This window comes from Gallus gallus, chromosome 1 (assembly GCF_016699485.2).
Source record: "Gallus gallus isolate bGalGal1 chromosome 1, bGalGal1.mat.broiler.GRCg7b, whole genome shotgun sequence".
Lineage (NCBI taxonomy): Eukaryota > Metazoa > Chordata > Aves > Galliformes > Phasianidae > Gallus > Gallus gallus.
The window spans coordinates 165,707,517-165,725,438 of record NC_052532.1 but is presented as its reverse complement, the minus strand read 5'-3'; the positions used below and the strand labels follow the sequence as shown (position 1 = coordinate 165,725,438).

At 44.4% G+C, this 17,922-nt stretch overlaps 1 protein-coding gene across 32 annotated transcripts in view; it reads left to right on the top strand.

Annotated features, from left to right (window-relative positions):
• The window catches only part of ELF1 (E74 like ETS transcription factor 1), an 86,936-nt gene that overhangs the window by 4,783 nt on the left and 64,231 nt on the right, over positions 1 to 17,922 (top strand). For 19 of the 32 annotated variants that reach the window (XM_046941536.1, XM_015275460.4, XM_040699667.2 and 16 more), the window contains exon 1: positions 17,715 to 17,796. The exons of the other annotated variants lie outside the window; for them this stretch is intronic. The gene's annotated coding sequence lies outside the window, so the exon portion shown is untranslated. Of the gene's footprint in view, positions 1 to 17,714; positions 17,797 to 17,922 lie in introns of those variants that run through there. 32 annotated transcript variants of the gene reach the window in all.

Below are 17,922 nucleotides of genomic sequence, written 5' to 3'. Positions count from 1 at the left end.
TTAGTAAGATGACTGGAATGCTGAGCCTGTGTCCAGTGTTGCTATGCACATGAGGAAGGATGTGAAGTATTAGTAAAAGCATGGCGACAAAAAGTGATCCAGGGTTTAGAAAAGAAGCTTCATAACGTGGTTCATCAGATCAGAGGAAACTGGGAGGTGAAATGATGCCTGCATGTATCTTATATATATACTAAAGGAATATATACGATGCTTGCTTGACCCTACTGAGACATCTGAAGTCTGGGAGCTGAGGTTAGGAATGTTGTACTATGAAACAAGTAGTGATGCGGGCAATTAAACTGTTTAGTTTGATGAATGAGTTTAGGAATGAGTTTAGGATTTGCTGGAGTGTTCGGAATGAGGTACTATTTCCTTCTCCAAGATGTGCTTCCACCTGGTTTTGTGGAGAGCTTCTTTGGTGCATACAGAAGGGGAAAAGACCGTGCTTTGTTCACCTGCGTTCTTCACTATCTCTTTCCTCCCCAGCATTAACCACCTGTCTGCGGCTGGAGATAGGGGGTTGGGTACCACCTTCCTCCCTCATCGCTTTCTGTCAGCACAGAGAATCCTTTGTATTCACAGGTTGGTGTAACTCCTTAATTTGCTCAGGAGTTGGTACTGATAGCTATATTTAGGGACGGGGGAATTCCCTTTGCTGTGCAACAGGCACCATTTACAATTACCCTAAAGGCCACCCTCCCTTGAAGCACCACTCTGCCCTTGGCCAAGCCTCTCCTGCTGCTAGATCTCCAACTGCAAGCGGATGGGCACAATGGGGATGAGGATGTGGATGCAGGTGTGTGTATGGCTTGGCAGCGTTCAGGACCAGCAGTCGCTAAAACAGCAGCAGTTATGGTGGTGAATTCATTTCGTAACCTGAAAGGCACCATGGATGGCTCAAACCCAGTGAAGTGTTACCCACTGAGTTTCTCTTCAGATGGCTTCACTATTACAAAAAAAAAACAACATTCTGTGATAAAGCTGGAAGCTGAATTTGGCTTTGGAATTGCACTTAAGCCTTGATAGTTATGAGATGATGTTTTATGATCCCGTAGCTCATTCTTTTTAATAAACAGACACTTTTTCTCTGTCATCTGAACTAGAATAAATATACTTCAAGTACGAAAGTATTTCTTTCCTTAGAAAAGTTGTGTCTACTATAGGGTAAATGGTACATAAAAGCACGCAAGGTTCTGATGTTCAGTGTTTCACACAGTGGTCTTAATTTGGACTTTCTCATTCACACTTTAAAGTATTCTCTGAATATTTTAGGTAACAAATCGAACTTTCTGTACAGAATGTCATTACTGGACTGTTTCCTATTGACAAGAACTGAAACTTGAGAAACCTAAGTTCTTGTAAATCAGTATCTCTACTGAAAAACATGCGTGCAGGTATTTCCACTTACTTGGAAATACTTAAGTACTAAGGTAGTCATCTCAGATGTGATTTCTAAAAACACCATCTCCAGTTGCTGTATTTAGGTGTGTATTTGTGAAAAGAACTCAAATAAATTCACCTATGGTTTGGCCCATAGCTTATTGCTGTGTCCATTGAGGGTAATGATAGTGCCCTATTGACCTCCAGTAGGCACAGAATCTCACTCACTAAGAAAATAGAAACCAGGTGGGAAGTGTTCAGCGTTTAGGAGTTCTAATTCAGTCATTTAATACATTTCTTTTTGAAATAAAAAGGAAAAGCAAAGAATCAAAAGTAAATTTTGAATCCCACTTTAATGCACCAGTAGTTTGATATAAATTGTGTCATTATGACAGTGATAATCACAGAATCATAGAATCACTAAGGTTGGAAAAGACCCACAGGATCATCCGGTCCAACCATTCACCCATCACCAATGGTTCTCATAATGAGTCTCATCACATGATGTCTGTTCTCAAAGTGCAGTCATGGGCTGTAGCTCACCATCTCTTGATGTCTTATCGTGTCCTGTAATATTTAGTGGGTTTTATTCCCTTGGTAGTTGTAAAACAAAGCACTATTTTAGTCAGAGGCTGAGTTGTTTAGTGACTTAAATCTGTCTGAAGGACACATCAAAACTGAACATACATACAGGACTGAGTATGTAGCAAGGCTTTCTCCCTTTGCCAGTCCTCAATGTGACCATAATCAGGGTAGTGAAGAGTTGGGTGTTTCTATTAAACGTTACTATTCTGTGTCACGTATGTGAGGACTTCACCCTCAGTCTGTCATCTGGCACAGCTGTGGCAGTGAAGACATAATTCTGTCTGCTCCCTAGAATTAATTTCCTTTATTTATGTACATTTACAGCAGTTTTGGTTCTTCTTGTTTAACTGTTTTGGATTCACCTGTGTACTCTGGGCAGTGTGAGATCCCTGTCTCCTTTCTCCATTAATATAATAGTGATATTAAGCAGTCGGTGTCTCATGTACCTGGTCATACTGGCACTGATGAAATTTAATGAGGTGTTTCAATCTGCTTGACCTTGTTGTGTAACTCATTTATGCCTAATGTATTCAAATAGGAAAACTGAGCATGCTGAGTCCTGGTAGAAGGTTGCTCACACAGTAGCTGCTGCTGCAGCTTCTCTTTCGACATCTGTTGCTGCCTGAAGAGAAGCTGCCACTCTACCATTTTAAGGAGCTCATGCGTTAAGCTTCTATCAGATGCTTGTGGGGCATGCTTGGGATCTTTGTAGATGGACATAAGCTTGGTTTTCTGCCTTGAGAATTGGAACTGCTGGTGGGAAAGTGGTAGGATTCCACACCTTGCTGCAGACCTTCTGAGGTTGTTAAAACAGAGTTGAATAGCATCCTGGCATCTGTTGTTTTTCTTTCTTTTTTGTTTTCTTTTTCAATTTTTGTTAAAAGGTGCTGTGTAAGTGGGGAAGTTCAATGGGAAGTGACCAGGTCTCTCAGTGTTGGTTAAGAGAACGGCAACAGATACATCAGTTGCAGGAAACTGCAAGAGCCCACTTTGCCACCAGTCTGAATTATCGAAGAGTTGAGAAAATGTTATACTGCCCTGTTGCTGTTCTTTAAGATATATAACAGAGGAAGTGGTACTGTCTGTAAAAGGACAGCAAAAGTAGTCACAAAGCAGATGGAGACAGCACTCAGCATTTATATACCAGTGTAGGAGCACTGCTCTTACATAATGTGATAATAAAGTGTGGCATAAGGAGCAGGGCTCCCGTTTCTTTCCTGAAAAGAATGTAGCCCAGCGAGGTTTAAAACTCCTAATTTTTTAGAGATCAACCAATTTAAACATTAAACGTGCAAACTGAGTAACTGAATACAGACAGCTGAATACATTCAAGCATCTGTAGGTTATCTTTCTCCCTCAAGTCTAAGGAAGGCGGTTCCTTATCATTTGCGCTGAGTGAAATGGCAGTGAGAGACAGAGCTCCAGCATCTTCTCAGCCTGGATCCCAAGCCTGTGCTTAGGTGGCAAAGCTGGGGTGGGTTCTGGTAAATCCACTAAGAAGCTGATGATGGGTAGGGGGAGGAAATTAGTGGCGTATTAGTGTAAGTAGCAGAGATCAGATGTGTTCACCAGCCTACTCAACCATAGACCTTCCTCCAGCTTTAAATTCACAGACTTGTGCCATTTTTTGTTTTTACTTTCATGTTTCCTTCTGGGAGAAGGAAATTATAAGTATGTATGATTGTGTGCAAGTTACACAAAATAGAGACCCCCAGCACCTGCTTACCTACATGCAACTGTCTTTCTCAGAGGCCTTGAGCATCCATCCAAAACAAATCTTTATGAGCTGGTTTTGTAGTCAAGGAAATGAATCAATATGAACAGATTTAGTCATTAGGATTTATAAAAATTTGACTGAGGCTTTATCAAATTTGGTTTTCAGATGTTAATGTCACAGGGTAACAGGTACTTCCCTGCTGTTACAGGTGTAGTGCTCGAATAAATGAATGACTGAGCTGGATTCTCACCGTAAGTGTACCGTAGTCAAGACAGCGAGAGCCAGAAATTTAGTATTCTTTTCTTGGCAAATGGCCATTTGTGAGAATGATCCAGCAGACATCTGTTGATGTTAAACGTTTTTCATTTCCTTGTGATCAGATTTGCTTTTATCATTATTATGCTTTTTTTTTCAGAGAGGATGTGATTGCGTTGTTATGTACCATGTCCTAAGTGAGTTACTGTGAATGTGTTTCCAAAAGTCTCATCTGGCAGCTCATTTTGCCTTGAAAGAGGTTTTTGGGCATTCTAAAAACAAGAGCAAAAAGATGAATTGTCATGGCATGTTTTCAGGGAGTTGTTTGCTTAAACGGTCAACCTATTTCTTTCTGTGAGAAAGCATTAACTGTTGTAGGTGTTGTGTTTTGTATCTTGGAAGTGGAGGGTTGTAGTCTATTGCTTTTATCGTTACTGCATGACTAAGAGCTGGAAGGTCAAATCATACAAGTGGGCTGTTACTGTATTAACCCCTTCATTTTCAAGTTTGGTAGTGTGTATGCCAAATTGGGGTACGCTACACACATGCCATATATACAGCCATATACTGTATGTACATATACATTACATATATGGGTACAATCTATGCAATAATCTTATGAAAATACTTTATAGTCAGAGGTCAGTGTGTTAAGAATAGTTTGTAATGGTGTATTTACATCTACTGTAGGTATGCTCTGCTTGTTTCTCTATTTGCTTTGTAGTAGCATATCTGCATTCTCTTAAATGTGTTATTCTTCAGTACTGGTCTTGTTTTGGCTTTATTCTTTCAAATCTTTCTTGAGCTGATAGTTGAAAGCATCTACATAAAAACAAACCTTCTGATTCAACTCGGGAGAGAAGAGAAAGGATTTCATCTCTTGTATTTTGATTTTTTTTCCCCATAAAATATACAGGAATTCAGTAGTTTCTCTTTGGGAACATCTTGAATGCAACATCTGTGGTAGTCATGAGTGGAACCCTCTTATGTTCTCTTCCCACACACACTGAATAAAGCTCACCTAACATAAGCCTTCTCATGTACAAATTCGGGTAACCAAAAACCCATGGGGAGAACTGTCTTGGCAATATTTTCACACCACGCTACTTTGGATATAAGGGTAAGGAGAATGGCCTTGGATTAGTAAATGTCATTGCCTTATTTAATGCTTGTCTGGTTAATAAGCCAGCGTCATATGACGTTGAACAAGGTGGAAGGCTGATATGTGAAACAGCGAGAGCCTGGTTATAAGTTGCTTTAGTTAACTGGAACTAGCAAGGAGAAAACAGTACATTAACACACATATTCCCACATACACACACGTGTCTCTTGATGGTGCTGGTGGCTTTGCTGTTGGGCGTGCAGAGGGTGGTGGTGTATTTCCTGTTTGCAGCCTGGGCTGCTAGCTGACATGAAATGGTACAAGTGAATTTTCCAATGTGTTATATAAATTGTTTCATAACTCCTGTTCCTCCAGATGTGACTTCTGCCAAAATGTGCACATATGACATACACATGTAGCTTTAGAAACAGTCACTGGGTAATGACTATTTCTTGAATGGGATGGATGGAAATAATATTTTTGGAAAGCAGAGTCAAACCCTAGGATCAAACTCAGGTTATTTGGGATCTGCTAGGAAAGCATCAGTCTGCTGCAAGCAATTAAAGGTCAGTAATAGAGGAATTAAAGGACGTTTGTTTAAGGCAGTTTGTTTTCTCACAGAATAGAGACTAGCAGAGAGAAAGTGTGTGCAAAGCAGCAGATGCTCAACCGGCCTGAGGACATGCAATTAATTTAAAAAACAACAACACAAAGTCATTTTCTTTACCCTTTATCTTTCCTCAGTGAGTTCACTGACAGCTGCCTGAAGAAAAACTATCTATTTAGTCTGATGCTACCTCTCCACTAGAGGTAGAGAAGCCTACAAAAGGTAGAAAGCCTACAGAAATATGAAGAGAGATTTCAGAGGTTTAGGGTGTTTAGTTCAAGGAGTGGGAGTGCGGGTGATCTTTTTTGTTCTATACCTTCAGGGGCAGTGAGGGACACGGAGCGGGCATGGAAAGCACAAGCAATGAATAAATGGCTCAGAGGCTGGTGTCGAGCCAGAAACTTTGGGTTTTTTGATCATGGGGCAGTTTACTTGGCCTCTGGCCTGTTGTCTGTTCATGGAACCCACCTATCTCAAAGGGGGCAACAAATCCTAACACAGGAGCTAGTGGAACTTATCAAAAGAGCTTTAAACTAGCTACGATAGGGGAAGGAGACAAAGCAGGGCTCACAAGAGATGAGCCTAGGGGAACAATGCTTGAGCTGGGGATGAGGCAGATGACTTGTCTGAAGTGCATCTACACCAATGCATGCAGTATGGGCAATAAGCAGGAGGAGTTGGAAGCAATTGTGCGACATGCTAACTATGACCTAGTTGCTATTACCGAAACATGGTGGGACCACTCCCATGACTGGAGTGCTGTGGTGGATGGCTACAAGCTCTTCAGAAGGGATAGATGAGGAAGGGAGGGTGGTGGTGTGGCCCTTTATATTAAAGACTGTTTTGATGTTGAAGAGCTTGGGGTTGGGAATGATAAAGTTGAGTGTCTGTGGGGAAGGATCAGGGGGAAGGCCTGTAGGGGCGACATCTTGGGGGGCCTGTTATAGACTGCCTAATCACGATGAAGAGATGGACAAGGCATTCTATGAGCAGCTTGCAGAAGTCATGTGATCGCCCACACTCGTTCTCATGGGAGACTTCAACTTCCCTGATATATATTGGAAATATAATATAGTACAGAAGAAGCAGTCCAGGAGGTTTCTAAAAGTGCGTGGAAGATAGCTTCCTTACACAGCTGATACGAGAGTCTACCGGGGTGGTGCCCTGCTAGACCTGCTCTTCACTAACAGTGAAGGACTGGTGGGAGGTGTGAAAGCTGGGGACTGTCTTGGGCAGAGTAACCATGAAATAGTAGAATTCTCTATTCTTGGAGCTGACAGAAGGGTGACTAGCAAAACTGCTATCTTGAACTTCCAAAGGGTGGACTTTGACCTGTTCAGGACGTTTGTTGCAGGGGGTCCCTTGGGAGTCGCCTGGACACTCCTCAAGATGGAAATTTTAAAGGCACAAGAACAGGCTGTTCCATAAGGCAAGCTGTAGGGAAAGAAGACCGGTGTGGATGAACTGGGAACTACTGTTGAGACTCTGGAAGAAAAAGATAGTCTACGTCCTCTGGAAGAAGGGACAGGCGAATTGGGGAGATCACAAGTTGCTAAGATATGCAGGGAGGAAGTTAGGAAGGCAAAAGCCCGACTTGAACTCAGATTGGTCACTGCAGTAAAAGAGAATAAGAAATCCTTTTACAAATATATTAGGTAAGAGAAGAACCAAGGAGAATTTCCATCCTTTACTTGATGCAGCAGGGAATGTGACCACTGAGGACAAGGAGAAGGCTGAGGTCCTCAGTGCTTTCTTTACGTCTGCCTTTAATAGTCAGATTAGTTATCCTCAGGGCACTTTACGCCCTGATCTGGAAGTCTGGGATGCTACACAGAATACACTCCCTGGTGATTCAGGTGGAGACAGTTAAAGAGCTCCTCCTCCATCTGGACTGTCACAAGTCCATGGAACTGGACAGGCTCCACCCTCGGGTGCTGAGGGAGCTGGCAAGGGTGATTGCCTAGCTGCTCTCCTCCATCTATCAGCACTGCTGGTTATCTGGAGAGGTCCCAGAGGATTGGAGGCTTGCCGATGTGACTCCCATCTACAAGAAGGGCTGTAAGGAGGATCTGGGGAACTACGGGCCTGTCAGCCTGACCTCGGTACCAGGTTATGGAAAGTTATGGAGCAAATCATCTTGGGTGAGATCACACAGCATGTGTATGGCATCCAGGGGATCAGGCTCAGCCAACATGGGTTCATGAAAGGCAGATCATGGTTGACCAACCTCATCTCCTTCTACAACTGGGTGACCAGACTGGTAGACGAGGGAAAGGCTGTTGATGTAGTCTATCTAGATTTCAGCAAAGCCTTTGACAGGGTCTCTCACAGTATTCTCCTGGGGAAACTGGCTGCCTGTGGTCTGGACAGGTATACCCTTCTTTGGGTAAGGAACTGGCTAGAGGGCCATGCCCAACGGGTAGTGGTTAATGGAGTTAAGTCTAGCTGGTGACCCATTTCAAGTGGTGCCCCCCAAGGGTCAGTACTGGGGCCCATCCTGTTCAGTACCTTTATTGATGACCTAGATGAAGGGATTGAGTGTACCCTCAGTAAATTTGCAGGTAACACTAAGTTGGGAGGTAGTGTCGATCTGCCTGAGGGTAGGGAGGCCCTTCAGAGCGATCTAGATAAGCTGGATCGCTGGGCTGAGGTGAATGGGATGAGGTTCAACAAGGCCAAGTGCCGGGTCCTGCACTTTGACCACAATAACTCCATGCAGCACAATAGGCTTGGGGCTGAGTGGCTGCATGACTGTGAAGAGGAAAAGGACCTGGGGGTGTTGGTTGATGCTTGGCTGAACATGAGCCATCAGTGTGCCCAGGTGGCCAAGAGGGCCAATGGCATCCTGGCCTGCATTAGAAATAGCATGGCCAGCAGGAACAGAGAGGTAATCATCCCCCTCTACTCAGCACTGGTGAGGCCGCACCTCGAGTATTGTGTTCAGTTTTGGGCCCCTCACTACAAGGAAGACGTTGAGGCTCTGGAGCGTGTCCAGAGAAGGGCAACGAAACTGGTGAGGGATCTGGAGCACAAGTCTTCTGAGGAGCAGCTGAGGGAGCTGGGATTGTTTAGTCTGGAGAAGAGGAGGCTCAGGGGAGACCTCATTGCACTCTACAACTTCTTGAAGGGAGGCTGTGGTGAGGAGGGGTTTGGCCTCTTCTGCCAGGCAACAAACAGGACCTGACAAAATGGCCACAAGTTGTACCAGAAGAGATTTAGATTAGACATAAGGAAAAACTTTTTCTCTCAGAGAGTGGTCAGGCGCTGGAATGGTCTGCCCAGGGAGGTGGTGGATTCGCTGTCCCTGGCAGTGTTAAAGAGGCGTCTTGGATGAGGAGCTCCGAGACGTGGTTTAGTAGCTTGTGGTAGCAATGGTAATGGGAGGATGGTTGGACTAGATAATCTTTTAGGTCCTTTCCAACCTTGTGATTCTATGAAGTATAGGAAGATTTGTGACATAGCCACAAGTAGTGTGTTTTTATCTGATAGGCAAAACTGGAAAACATTTCTAATGTGTCTTGCTAAAAAGAGGGAACATCAAAAGTGAGAGTTCAAGAAATAAAGTTAGCTGCAAAGAAGGAGTGGGTAGAACTCTTGACATTTAGGCTTCCATCTGAGAATCTGAGTGCTCTGCCAGCTAATATAGGTCTCACCCGTCATTCCAGTATGGCTGGTGGGATGGTTTTACTACTTTAAAGTTGATGAACCCTCAGTAAATGAAGGACAAAATGGATTCTAAGGTTAAACGTATGTTCTGAGAAGCTAAATTCATAGCAGTGAGCTAAAGTAATAACCACTAATGTATATGTGGTGATTGTACAGTGCTCTGGATGGAGCACTGGGGATACTAAGTGTTTTATAAGACTTGGGGAAGTGCTGCGTTATTAAGGAAACTACTGAGCTCCCTCCATTAAGTAGATGACCTCTGTTTGTGGAAAACAGGAGAAAAATCACATATGTGAAATCATGCCTGATGTAATATCCTCTGATTCTCTTAGCCTCTGGTTCTTGATGTTGTTTTCATGGCTGAAACTACAGAGTAAAGACAGAGGATTCCTATGAGGTTTTTGGAAAACACTCAGTGGTAGCAGCAATTTTCTCTGAAATGGAGCCTGTCTGCATGTATGCAACACTATCTTCCAGGAGATGTCTGTACCCTGTACCTCATTTTTATGGGCAGATGACAATAACAGAGGTGAAGGTTTGGTGTGATCTGTAATTTCCTTTGGGACTGTTCACCAGGACAAAGATCAGCATCGATGCAAGGCTTCTGTTTGTGCAAGCAGCTCAAAATGTAGCTGAGAGATCACAATGTTGGCCTTCCAGCTGTCAGTTTCCCTTATCTGGAGCACCAAGCTCCCTGGCACCTTTCATTTTGCTTTCCTGTAATCTCTATTATTATTTTTTTTTTACCTCTTCTCTCTTCTCCATGATTTATGTATTACTCGATTGACTAATGTGGCATGTATCTGGATTAGGTAAGCCTCATACTGAAAGTATTGATTATTTCCTGAACAAGTAAGTAATCAGCTCATGTTTCTAACTGAATGTTCTTTAATAGCCGGTTCTCTATCTGAATGGGTTGCAATGGAAAATGTATTTATTTCAACGAGCTTACTTTTTTGCACAACTCATGCTTTTTTCTCCATCCTCTCCAAGTTAGCATTGGCTTTTTCCACTAATTAGAGCAGCTGGAAGAGTAGTAATAAACACACTTTCCTTTGTGTTCACATCCTGAGTGTTGCCAAAATATTCTGTATATATAACTCTCTGAACATATTTGTGAAGCTTGACATTTTTCTAAAGGGTAGTGCTTATGTAGATTTCTTTCAAATCATAGAATCATAGAATGGTTTGGGTTGGAAGGGACCTTTAAGATCATGTAGTTCCAACCCCCGCTATAGGCAGGGATGCCTCCCTCTAGACCAGGTTGCTCAAAGCCCCATCCAGCCTGGCCTTGAATGCTTCCAGGGAGGGGGCATCCACAGCCTCTCTGGGAAACGTGTCCAGTGTCTCAGCACCCTCACAGTCAAGAATTTCTTCCTAATATCTAGTCTAAGTCTACCCTCTTCCTGTTTAAAATCATTTCTAGTTGTCTTATTGCTACATGTTCTTATAAAAAGTCCCTCTCCAGCTTTCCAGTAGGCCCCCTTCAGGTACTGAATGTTGCTAGAAGATCCCCTTTTAATTCCATACATAAAGCCTGCGTTTGTGCAGGGAGTCAGCGAGGATGCCTTGCCTGTGGTTGCAGAACTGAAAGGACAACAGTAGTTGGAAGAAAAGCGAACAGTTCTGCATCATACTGGAGCTGTGGAAAATGTACCAGCCACTCCTATGTGTGCATATGCTGGATGCTATTTGTTATTGTCTGAAACACAAATGTGGATAAATAGTTCCATGGTACTTATTTGAGATATCAACAATAATTTCCTGTAGCACGGCTGACTTTCTGGGGCTGTGCAGTCTCCACAGCCTAACTCCCTAGCCTTAAGAAACAAGTAATGAAAAAGGCAGCTGCAAAAGCACAGCGCTGGGTCCAGAACTGTCTGGCTAAGGGCGGTGCCTGGCTGCTCTCCCTTAGGAGTGAGTTGGATGGGGAACATTATGAACCCTCCCCCTGTCCTCTCTCTCTGTATAGAGGCCAAACAATAATAGTAGTACTAACATTGTCACTGTAACTTCTGTGCCTGTGTGCTCGTCTTGGGCTACACCAAATACTTTGTCTGTGAATAACAACATTCCTCGCATAGAAACTTTTTTCAACTCTAGGCTTCGTTCTTGATTTGATTTTTATACTGATAAATATAGACATGAAAAAAATCCCAGTGTTCACACTGGGTTTTTTTTTTCCCTAGTATGTGTTTATTATTCATGAATGTGTTGCAACATCCAAAAGTGTAATAAGTGACTCACAGCATGAGAAAAGGAAAAATAGAGTTATAGTTTTTTAATGGGGATTCCTCAGTGGACTACAGAGTGTTCCAGTTAATAGGCTGCTGTGTGATGATACCAAACTCATCCAGTCCTTGCTGTCATGTTCCTTCTGCATACGTTTGCAATGCAGATTGGTATATGTTCACAGAACGTTATGATTAGAAATATTTCTGGTTATTTGGTTGTGAGGTTGGGTTTTGTTGGGTTGTTGGTTTGTTCTTTTTAGTTTTGTCTACAAAAGAAAAGAACAAAGGCTAAGTTTACTGTAGCCAGCATAGTTACATCTCTAATAGCTGTCGATCGTGTTTGTATTTGTACAGATTATCATTGCAAGGACTCCTGAGCAAACATAACTATCCCATTAAAGCAAGAGCTCTGAAGGAGTATAATCATGAGGGAGATGGGAAGCTCACCTTGTGGGATGCCTACTGATCCATTCAAGAATCATATTGACTTTTTCTGGAAAGATTGATTGGTATTCTTGGAAACTTGAACGTTTTCTTTCACTTGTATGATTTTGAACGTTAACCTTTCATTTCAGCTTGGTGTCCCCTCGCCTCTGCGTCCGTCTTGCACAATAGCAGTGATCTTGTATTTGCTTACAAGCAAGCTGAGTATGAACCCATAGGTAGATGACCTCATACTCGTCTTTCAAACTGGCTGTATACACAAGCGATCGTTTCCTTTGGAAAACCACGGATTTAGCATGATCTTACTGCAGTCAGGATTGCATGGCTTTGTATAATAGTAAAGGAAACTTTTAAAGGTTTTCCAGGGCTGTTATGCATACCAGCTGAGAATCAGCATAAAAGCACAGTACTTCTGTGCCCCTGTGGTCCTCTTGGGATTGCCAGTGATTGTTACCGTGCAAAAATGAGGTCATTTTGGCTTTGCTTGTTGCACGTGTTAAGTAATGAGGAGTTGTAGAGAGGTGTTCTGTGTATAAAAGAGCATTACTGTCACAATCTGTAACTACGTTTGAGTGTTGAATAGAACTACAGTGCCTTCCACCTTGTTTCTGCTTCAGACTGAAACTGTGGTTCCTCTCTGTCTTTTCAAGGGGTAAGCTCTTCTGGATTAAAAAAAAAAACAAGAAAATGACCCAGATAGAATTACCCATTTCTTTTCATAAAAGAATTTCTCTGTCCACTCATTTCTCAGTCTTTCCATTAGATGGCTTATTTGTTGTATGGCACATAATGAGACAGAGACTAGAGATGGTGTTTAAAGATAAAAGGGATATTTTTTAGCATCCCAGAAAGAAGGAGTGGGAAGTAGTGAACTGGAAGTGAATTGTGTTTAAAAATACAGCAGTCTTATTTGTCTGATTGGGGTTAGTGAGAAGAGTAGATGGGGCACAGTGATTTCTCCTGTCTGTCACTGAAGAAAGCCAAGTAATGTTGCTTACAATTTAAAAAACATTTCAGATTGTGGTTTAATTTTTTCTGTTTCATCATTTTCGAGGCATCAGAATTCCACTGAGAGGAGTAGTAGGGGCTGTAAATTTGTTCTGTCATTCTGATTTGCCTGTGTGATTGCCTCATCTGTGGGTTTTTAAAGTGTAACTTCCACTGAATCTACTGGCACCGGTATATGTATGATGGTAAATGACTGTCAGTGCACTTTGCAAAACAAATGTACAGACAGCATGAGGAGGAGTGGTGGGAGAGAGTTGGATTGGGTCTGAGAGCCATAGGTTAAGTGCCACAGTTGTTCTTTCTCTCTACCTGCATTGTCCTCTGGATAAAATGCCTCCACTTTTTTTTTTTTCAGCTGGCATGCAATCGTGTGATTCTTAAGGTGAAAAATAACCTTTTGGGTGCTTCACTACCGCCCACAGAAGGGAGGTCCTCCGTCTTTTGCGAGCTGTGCTCATCGTAGCCTTTTCTGAGCTGATTCAGCTCGCCAACCGCAGAGAGCTGCTGCTGCTGCTCCCCACCCACCCCAGTCAGTTTCCTGCCACATTAATGGGTTAAATTGGGTTGGTGGAAGGTTTAATGGGTACCACTTGGAGCAGAACCAGAGCAGGGAGGGGATGGCGAGAGAAAAGCATGGCTGGGGGTTGGTGGAGAGAGGCTGTAGCATGTAACTTCTGGCTGAGATTGGATCAGACATTATCTTCTGTCAGAGCTGTATTTACTGCCTGGATTTTTGCAATTCTTTCCCTCCTAAGTGTTTATCAGTTGAAAGGAGGGTACAACCATATCTTAAACCGTTCTCAGAAATACTGATAAGTAATGCTTCTCAGCAGAGGCAAGCCCGTAACAAAAGGAGGAAGGAAGGGACTTAAGAGAGCAAGGAAAAATGACTATACAAGAAGATTTTCCTAGAGGCTTGTCGTCTCTGGGATGTGACCTCGGAATACCTTAGAGGTGATCCAAGAAGACTCTGTGCAAGGTCAGGGGTTTCTAGCTGTGTGGGGTGCTGCTGAGCAGCTGGCAGAGGTACTTTGCCAAATCTGTGTTCACTGGGAAACACTGGAGGCAAACTTGGAAGAAGAAAATGGATATGAGGTTAAAGCTCTCTGGTGCTTGGTTGTGAATCTGTTGCAGTCCAAGTGCTTCTCTCAAACCCTTCTGCCACTTGGGTGTAATTTCTGGAGACTTGGAGTTTCCTGACCAGAGTTGCAAAAGGCTCTCTTGTGTATTCTGAAAGATGACGACATTTATTATCTGAGGGATTCTGATCAAACTTAGGATGACCATGATGCCTTCCCTCCCAGCCTTTGGGAGGAGTAATGCCTCCTATTCATGTGTGTTTTGTTTACTCTCACTTTTCCTTTCCTACAGTGCAGCTAAAGTTTAGAAGACCGCTACAGTGAATAAGTATTTTTCCTTCAAATTTATTGTGTCCTGTATTCAACGTGCACTGGAACCATACCTTTACATTCCAAATTAAGAACTGATAGCTGTGTGGGCTGCACACTGGGTATCCAAAAATCTGGGTTCTGAATTTCTCCTTTGAGATTTTTTTTTTTAATGAAATCTTTGAAAACGCAAGAGGTTTGTAAGCAGTGATGTGAACTTCTGTGTATCTGAGGTCCGTTGGCAGAAGCTGCTTCTGTGAGTAGGAACAAATTACAGTGCAAGCAGTGCTTGCCTTGATGCAGTTTCTCCATGTGTAAATATTTAGGTCATTATGGTAGTGAAACCGTGGGGGGTTTCTGTGTTTTGTGTGGCACCTACCCCAGAGGGAGGTGCCAGTCTACAAGTTCCAGCTAAGGACAGGGATGTTGTGGTGTTTAAAACATGGCAGGGTTACCAGTGCAGGTTCTTGGTGCTGTATACAAGGAGAAAGGAGGGTGCAGCGGATAGGGTGTGAGCTTCAGATTTGGATGAAGGCTGGTTCAAGCATCACCCTTGCACGCACACAAACATATAGTTGATCTTGGGCATATGGCTCAGGTTTTTGTGCCAGGAGTGTAAATGAGATTAGTGGTGCTTCCTTCCTTCAGGGGCACTTGAGATTAAATCTGTTGCAAAGCTTGAGATACTCAGCTCCTACAAAACTGAACGACAAATTGAAGTTTCTTAAATCCTATCTTTATCCAGCATTGAGCCAGAGTTTTCCCTTCAGCCTCAAGAAGCCCTGGGCCGGTGCTGAGGGCAGGGAAGTGTTCTGTCCCCTCACGGTGCTGGTGCAGAGTCGCAGCATCTCGAGGCAGGGTCCCATGTCACTGGGGTAGGTGAAACAGCAGCAAAATAGAAAGGAATCCTTAGATGTGAAGTCTCGGTCCCTTTTTTCATCTAAGTAATATTTTCACCTCAGCCAGTCTCCATCTAAAGATGAAGGCTGGGAACAGGCACAAGCCTCTCATTAGGCCCCTTCTTGTGAGACTAAGACGTCTTTCATTTCAGGTGGGTCAGCGTACCTCCAGAGCACCTCTTGAGCCTGCCCTGGCACTGGGGCTGCTGCAGTGGAGGTTTTACGACACCATCTCCCTCTTGCAGACCTGTGGCTTTCAAAGCTGGGTAAGGAGGGGAGCAATCACCCACCTGGGGCGTGAGGAGAGTAGAGGCTTCCCCAGGGGCCTGGCTGACAAAAGAGGAAGCCATGTCCAGGCCGGTTCAGCCATGCCACTCCCCTTCAGTGTGCATGGCTGTGGGAGCCAGGGCCAATGAAAGCTAGAAAATTTTATTGCACGTTATTTATTTATTTGTGCAGCGTTAACTTTTTCTGCTGGTCGGTTCCACCGCCTGCTTCGCTGTGTGGCTGCACAAATATTTGCACTGGGAAACAGCGGGGGGAGTCGCTTGGTGCGAGGAATATGCAGGCAGGATGGAGCTGAGAGTGAAGGCTGTTTGAATTGGCTTCAGCCATGCTGTTGGTCAGTGTCTAGCTATGTCTTTTGGGCAAATGATGACCTGAATTTCATAGAGGTACTCATCCCAGCAATGGGCAAAGTCACTTCTCTAAGCCAGGATTCTGCTTAGAAAAAAACCTGACCCGGTTCTGAGGTCGAACGTTCACCTGCATTATCTCTCACTAAATATTTTTACATTTTATGTATGCTTAAGAAAACATATTCCTTCCAGATTCAGCCTAGAAATGGCAAAATGTTTGCATAGCTTGTGGCCATACCTCACTGTGGAATGACTTTTCAATTTGGTTGATTGCCTGGCTAAGACTATTACGCTATTTTTTTTCCTGTAAAGCATAACTATTAGCCTGTCTTTAATAATTAAAATGGTGCTCTCCCTGTGTCCACGCTACAGTTTCCTGAAACTGCTGTGCTGCAGGGTTACATTTCTCCCCAAAGTGCTCCAAAGGGTTTTGCAATGCAAGAAACAAATGTTTTCAGATGTAAGATTGTATTAGAATGAAGTCGCTGGAGAGGGGCAAAAGTGCATCTGTCAGGAGAGGTGGAAAATACACAGTATTAAAATAACGTGGCGTTTCCTCCACGTGGTCTCTTCTCTCAACTGAGAAATACAAACGGGGGATGTATTTTGATAAAGAGCTGTAGTGAAGCTATTTAAGTAGTGACTTAACTGATAACTACTCAGCAAATAATAAAAAACTGATGCTGCTCCGCTTGCTATTATTTTCCTTAAGCCTTCCTCTAAAGCAGGCTACAAAATAGCATGATAAAATACGTCTAATAAAGGTGTACTGCGTTCTGCCTCCCAACCCTGCCTCTCGCCCTTTGGTTACACTCCTGTGTGTGGGATTTGGGTCCTTGTGCCATGCCATGTATGTAGTTTCCAGAGCAGAATGTTGGACTCTGTCCTTCTGGAAATGAGCTTCAGTAGCAAATGGCGTGCACGTACCCTTCCCACCGAAACACAATGGAAGGAAGTCTGTGCCTATCCTCTGCGTGTGGTGCTTTTGAGACTGAATTTCTGCCAGGCCTTTTAACGTTGTCCATCAGTCCAAGCCCTGTGGATGGGGTTCCTCTGTGGGTTGGGTGGCTGGGAGCGCGGGTGCGTTGGTCTGGTGTGTATTTGGCACCACGTTTGAGTTTGGAATGTGAGGAGCACACTGGGAGTTTAATGGGGGATTCTTGAAAGCCATGTGTGACATGCATGCCACTCCTTCCCTCACTGAACCCAAAAGCTGAAGGGACTAAGTCTCCCTTGGCAACTTGGGCCCTCCCGGCTTTCTATTTTGGGGATTTAACCAGGTTTAGTGCGAGCAATACAGTGGTGGCAGCAGGTAGGAAATACCAGATGTTCTGCCGAAGTGTATTTATTAGTAATAAACGTGGCTGGGTGGGACGTCGAGCACTGACACGGCCGGGCCCTCGCCCTCTGCCGAGGGACGTTCTGGGCACGAAGGGAGCCGGGGAGGGTCCGTCATGTGGGTCCTCTGCTGTTGGGGACGGAAGAGAAGGGCCTTTCGCCATGGTTTGGAGGAAGCGGGGTGCGAAGGCTGCACCTGCACCATGCCAACAGCGGGAAAAAAAAAATAAAGGGAATAAAAAGCCCCCCGAAAGGGAAAGAGGGAAATAAAAAGCCTCAGGTGGCGGCTGAGGCGCGGAGCAGGGTCGTGCCAGCACCACCTGCGGCCCGAGCCGGCCCGAGCGGAGCCGCCGCCCGGGGCGTGCCGAGCTGAGCCCCGCCGCGCCGCCCGGCCCCGCGGTGAGTCACCGGCCGGAGCCCGGGCACCACTTCCCCCTCGTCAGGAGCCATTTTAACTGCATGAAGCTGTGGGGCGGCCGGGGACGCGGCGCCGCAGGCCCCGCTGCGAGGCGGCCCGGGAGCGGCGTGAGGGGCGGTACGTGCTGTCCTGGGGTGGAGGGCGGGCGGAGGGACTGTACCAGCTCCTCCGAGGGGGTCTGGGGTGAGGGAGGACCTCTGCCGAAGCGCAGCGGGGAGAACTGAGCCGCAAGTTAAAGGACCG